Source organism: Bidens hawaiensis, unplaced genomic scaffold (assembly GCF_021521415.1).
Source record: "Bidens hawaiensis isolate Kalapana, Puna unplaced genomic scaffold, B.hawaiensis_p1.1 tig00036444_1, whole genome shotgun sequence".
NCBI classification, from domain to species: domain Eukaryota; kingdom Viridiplantae; phylum Streptophyta; class Magnoliopsida; order Asterales; family Asteraceae; genus Bidens; species Bidens hawaiensis.
This window is the reverse complement of record NW_027496373.1, coordinates 161,654-168,480: the sequence shown is the minus strand read 5'-3', so window position 1 is coordinate 168,480 and position 6,827 is coordinate 161,654.

Below are 6,827 nucleotides of genomic sequence, written 5' to 3'. Positions count from 1 at the left end.
GAGGACATTGACTGAGCAAGTGATAGAGTTCCTCATAATAGTAATTGATAATATTTGAAGGCAACCCATGTTGCGCGATTACCTTGAACCTTGCAATTCCCTATGCTATCCTTACATTCGTTAGATGCCCATACCCATGTATACTCGAATAGAATGATTACCCATACACAAAGAGGTGTTGGAATCATTATAGCCTAGTTGGTTGTTCGTTCGTAGGTGGTATACCGTGTATGCCGGTTATACAAATAGACACAGATATTATAACTCCGTGGTACGTAATCGTTTGGTGCTCACGGTAAGCATGTATCGGTTATGCTGACATGCAGAAGGATATTGAAATCAAGCATGTTAAACATTGATCTTTGTTGAGAAAGATCTATATGCCAGTTGGTGACAAGGGTTATGAAATATATTTAAAACGTTAACCGATGTCAGGTTAAGTCCATATGTTATTATATTGTGGGACATATATATATACTAGATACTGGTATGTGTAATTTGTATGATAATATTTGGGGTGTATGTGTACCTGTTGTTATGTTTGAGCTGGTAACGAGTTATACGGTGAGATTAGTATTGATTACTGCGTACGGGATGAGTACGGCAAATTGACATAAAAAGAGTAACTCCAATGATGGAGATTGATATGATTCAGTTGATTGCTCAAGGATAGCAGATGTTGATACCGAATGTTGTATCACAGATCACTGCTAGTGTTGATGCAAATGTGATCGCAGGATTATAGATCGAGCAATCACATGATTATGAATATTTCAATCCTTAGTGGTATTACTAAGAGTGATAATGTCCCACCGAATACTATTATGACTACAAGTACTAGTTATAAACTAAACATGAATAGTAGTCGTAATGAATTAGATCCGGTATGAGGGATATGTTTGTTGGTTGTGTTAAGGAAATTATTAATAGTTGACTGATGGTAAAGGGAGGAATGGATTAGCGAGTGGATAGAAAAGATCGAAATGGTTAAGGATGTTGGTAAGAGTCTAGAACATTGTGTAGTAAAATATGCTACAGATATGTTGGTAGATTATGATGTATCGTGATGGAACACGATGGTACAAAATTATAATTAGAAAATTTTTACTCAGATGATATGGTCAGAATTTAATATTCTTGTGCTAGAGTACTTTATTTCGAGTAATTAAGTTCAGAGATTGGAGACTGAGCTATGGAAGATAGAAATGTTGTGTGCTGATCACTTAGAACACGCTAATCGTTTGAAGGAATTGTCATGTCTGGTAACATGGCTAATTACTCCTGAAACTAAGCGAAGTGAGCGCCATATTGGGGACTAACTCCATCGATAAGGAGTATAGTCAACCCTGTAAAATATACAACTTTTGGAAGGGTTGTGTCACAAGCCAACCTTGATATATTTGACTCTATGGGAAGCGGAATGGAAGGACGTTAGGTGAAACGTCGAGTGTTAAAGAAGAGAAATGATAAAGGAAGAAGAATGTCGAGTGATAGTAGGCCACAGGTGTGGTAAAGATGGACGTAATGCCACAATTGTAGAACCAAGTGAAGCCATGTGAACCGACAACCCCAACCCATTCGTGTACAACCACTCCGAACCCAACAACTTCAATAACAATCCATCCAAAGAAATCAAATTATGTCAAACAGTTGACTTGCTATGAATGTGGCAGTACAGAACGTTTCAAGAGAAATTGCCCAAAGTGAACCAAGGTGTTGTTGAAAGATGAACCTCATGACCAGCATCAACCTCTGATCAAGCAAGGAGCCGTGCTTTTGTGAGTAATTCAAATAAAGCACGTCATGATCCAAAAGTGGTATTAAGTACGTTGTAGTTTTAAATCAATAGGCTTCAGTGATATATTTACGGTCGTCGATAGAAGTTAGTTCCTGCTAACCTCCTATCATTTGGGAAGATACCGATTAGTGAAACTATAGAACCCCATACGGTAAAATCGCTAACGGTAAATCCCTAATGGTTAATTAAATTGTTCGGAATTGTCCTATTATTCTGAACGATTAACCATTCCTTATTAACCTACGACTAGTAAAGTTAGGAAGTCGTGACGTAATAGTTAACGTGGACTGGCTAACTCAACATGAAGTTGAGATCAAATAGGACAAGAAGATGATTAGAAGCTTTCTTTCGGACGATGAAGCGATTAGATACAGAGAAAAGTGTACGGTATTATGTTACCACTCTAATCTCATCTTGAGATGTTATAATATTTACGACAAGAAGACGTGGTGTATTTAACAAACGCGATTGCCAAAGTATTTAAAAGAAAACATATAGAAGATGTTTCGGTGATACTGAGATATCCAGAAGTTTTCCCAGAAGAACTTCCTGGATTACCGCCAACCCGACAGGTCGAATTCAGAATCGATTTAATACCTCAAGCTGGCCCTGTTGCTAAAGCATCCTACCGACTTGCACCGTCCGAGATACAAGAATTATTCAATCAGTTACAAGAATTGTTGGATAAGGTTTTATACGACCTAGTTAGTCACCATGGGGGCACCAGTTTTAATTGGGAAATGAAGGACGGAAGTGATAGGATATGTATTGATTAGGGAGAATTGAATAAAGTGACGATCAAGAATAGGTATTCACTTATTCGAAGTAAATGATCTATTTAACCAACTGCAAAGGGCGATTTATTTTTAGAAAAATTGGTCTTAGATATAGTTATCACCAAATGAAAAATCCAAGAGGAGGACGTTGCAACTACAGCGTTTCGGATTCGCTACGACCATTATGAATTCTTAGTTATGCCTTTCGGGCTAACAAATGCGCCGGCATCATTCATGGAACTCATGAACCAAGTCTGTAAACTTTATTTAGACAAATTTGTCATAACATTCATTGATGATATTTTGATATATTCGCAACGTAAAGAAGAGCACGAACGACGGTTAAGGAAAATTGTGGAAGTGTTAAAGCAAGAGGAGCTATACGTGAAGTTTTCGAAATGTGATTTTGAATAAAGAAGGCATAATCCCTTGGTCATGCTGTAAAGCAACAAGGATTTCACAAAGATTCAAATAAGATAGAAACCATTAAAATTGGCAGTCACCCAAGGCACCAAAGGGAATGCGCCAATCTTTTGGACTAGCCGGAGGCTATCAGCGGTTTATTGAATAATTTTTAGCATTACCCAACTCATAATCCTTTGTACGATGCAAATGTACAAATTTTATAGATGATAAGAGACCGCAGTCTCATACTCATCGAAGATGAGTTGAGTTGTTAAGCGATTATGACTGTGACATCCGTTATCACCCCGGCAAGGCAAACGTCATAGCCGATGCCTTGAGTAGGAAAGATCGGGTTAAGCCATTGCGAGTGCGAGTGCTTGGGATGATAGTCCAGTCGAATCTTTCGGACCTGATTCGAGTCGCTCAACGTGAGACGTTGAAAGAGGAACAATTGGAAAAGGAGGAACTTTACGGCAATGAGAAGAACTTCGAACAACGCGTGGACGAAATTCTCTACTTCAAAAAAAAAAAAAATTGGGTTTGGATCCCGACCCTCCATGACCTTCGTGAATTAATCATGGACGAAGCGCATAGATCGAAATATTCCATACATCCGGGATCGGATTGGACTATTGATGATACGAATATCTGAAAGGATTTTGTTAATGACCGAGTGTGGAGAAAGATATGGTTACGTATGTTGGTGAAAATTTAAGTTATGCAAGAGATAAGGCTGCATACCGAAAACCCTTGGGAACGCCACAACGACAGAAAATTCGCCAATGATAGTGGGAATAAATTACAATGGATTTCGGGACGCAAATTCCCAAGATATATCAAAGGCATGAGATAAATTGGGTAATCGCGGATCGATTAACCAATCCTCGCATTTCATCCCAATCCATGACGATTACCACAATGAATTCTCGCCCAAATTCAAGATGGTGAAATGGTATCTCGTCGTGGAGTACCAGTTTCAATGATCTCAGATCGAAATAGTCATCCTACTTCCAATATTGGAAGACGGGGAAGGAAGCATCGAGGGCTTGAAGCTTTCTATGGGTAAAGTAATTACCACCAATTTGTTAAATTGAAATTGGGCGTCAATCAGGCCATAAGATCTGAGTTGATTCGAGAAACAACCAATCGGATTTATAGTATTTGAAATAAGCTGAAAGCAGCGCGAGATGGGCAAAGGATTTATGCCAACATTCAAAGGAAACCATTGTCACCGGAAAGAGGTGACAAGGCATTTTTAAGACATCACCTTAGAGAGGTGATATGAGATTTGACAAAACCGAAAATAGCTCCTTAATTTATTGGACCTCATGAGTCTATCTCCATGATTGGTCATTTAGTTTATCGATTAAAGTACTCCAGGGGCTAAGTACTATACATGAGGTTTTGCCATGTATACGGATTGAAAAGTACCTAAGCAACGAGGCAACGAAAGTACCAGTAATGGAGGTACTCGTAGAAGACATGTTTGATATCATAAATAATTCGGTAGAGATAGTAGACGGGAAAACTAAACAGTTTGGACATACCAAGCTTTATTGATTAAGATTAAGTGGAATTCACAGCGAGGACCAGATTATACCTGGTAACGCGAGGGTAAATTCTGAAGGAAAAACCCCCACCCTTCTCTCGGAAGGGAATAGTAGGCGTGTAAAATTTCGAGGACGAAATTTCTTAACGGAGGGAGAATGTAACGATTCCGACGAAACCAGGTATACCCTAACCGGTAGACGTTAGTTACGTCATATGTAATGTCGGGTACATGAGTTACCATGGTAATTATACGAGAATACATGGTTCATTGTATTGATTGTACGTGAATACATAATTCACTGTATTGAATATGCGATCAATCGATCGATAGTTATTGAAACCCGAATGAATCGAGGGTTCAATTATAGACGAAATATATAATATTTAGCGATGTTTACAAAGTATTAAAGCTTCGGGATAAGTGAATTAAAGCATAGAAAAAAAGGATTTCGATTTAATGGTACGTCGGTACGTTAAACGAAACCTTTATTACCAAACCGAGCAAGAGACGATCGATCAAGCCGAAAAAGATGCACAATTATTAATACTATGATGTTTTAAGTTAACAAATGTCATGGTTTAAGTTTTTAAATCGGTTTTATATATATTTCGTTTTTAAGCCGAAAAACGACCGTTTTAACCTCGTTTTAAGCCAAATTTAACATTTAACCGAAAAACGAACTAAACCAGATTATCCAAAACATTATCCGGATATCCGAAATCCAAACATGTGGCCACAAATGAAGTTGTGGGTCCCCCCCACCCATCCTTTAGGTCCGATCGGACCCCCCTCACCCAAACAACACTTCATTTTCTTTTTTCACAACACAAACCATCAATCCCTTTATTCTCTCAAGATCAAGAACCAGAAACCAAGCTTTTTAACAAGAAAAACCGAGGTAAAATCTTGTTATGTACGGGTTTAAGTTCGTTTCTTGTGTGTTCTTGCAAGGAAATAAGGTTTCCAAGTGAAAAAGGGTGAAAACCCGAGATGGAACCGATTCTTGCATGATCAAGTGATGTATACGGGTTATACATGGATCTTGGTCTAAGAAATGAGTTAAACGAACCAAAAACGAATTTTTACGGTTAAATCGTTGTTTTTATATCATAACCGAAACCATGAAAGAAATGGCTTGATTGTGGGTGTAACTTGCTTGGTGTGGTGTTAGTGTGCTTGTAGGTGTTGTATCTAGTTGCTAGCAAGGGCTAGAAAGCGAGATTCTTGCGGTTTGAAGCTAGAAACTCAAGGTAGTTCGGTTTTGTGTGATGTTTGTATATTTGGATAGATTGTGTTTCGTGAAGAGTTAGGTCATGAAATTTTACAGGGATGATCTACACATGAAAATATGAGTTCTGTGAATTTTTTGTAATTTTTGGATAAAGGATGAATATTTGGTGAATTTAATGCTCGGTTTTGGCCAAAAATGGTGAAAAATAGTTAAATATCATGAAAAATTCTGGAAAAATTGCAGATAAGCTTTTTATAACATGTATAAGTCACACACAAAATTTGAAGTCATTTGGAGAAGTCTAAGTAGGCTTTTCGGTTAAATGAGTTCTAGGGTTTTCTAGCTCGGTTTTAGTGAAAATGGCATTTAAAAAGGAATTTTGGTTCTGGAAAAATTACAGGGGACTATGGAGATGGCAGGGGTCATCCAGGAAAAATTTGGGATTTTTCTAAGATCGTTTGGTATTTACGACATATTTAGTGTTTAAATGGTGTTTAAAAATAGATAAATAAATTTTAAATATAGAAATTAATTCTGGAAATATTTTTATAAATTTCCCCACGGTCAAAATGTTATTTGTACAAAATTTCAAGATCCGAGGTTAAACGGATAATTATTTGTGCTAATTATCAAACTTTTAAAGTTAAAACGCGTAAACCGGTGAAGTTCGCTTAAGCGAGCTGACTGGTGTATAAAAACCCTAAAAATGGACTATTTTCATATAATTGAGTTAAACAAGTAAAAATGAATCATCCGAAAATAATTCGGATGATTTGGGTATTTTTAACCGATTTAACAGTTTCCGGTACGCCAAAGACGGAAACGGGTCCCGCGGTCAATCGGGGCGTCTAAACCGAGTACTAATTTCACCACTTTAATTAAATTATCAGTCAACAACTATTTTCGGGTCGTGTGTGACCAAACTCATTTTGAAACATAAAATTGGATAACCGTGCTGGGCACGCAAAACGGGGAAAACGAACTAATAGAAAATTTGACTGTTGAACTCTAAACGACATCACAATCTGAGTCCGGAGAAGTATTTCGGGTACAGTACTGGGTTAA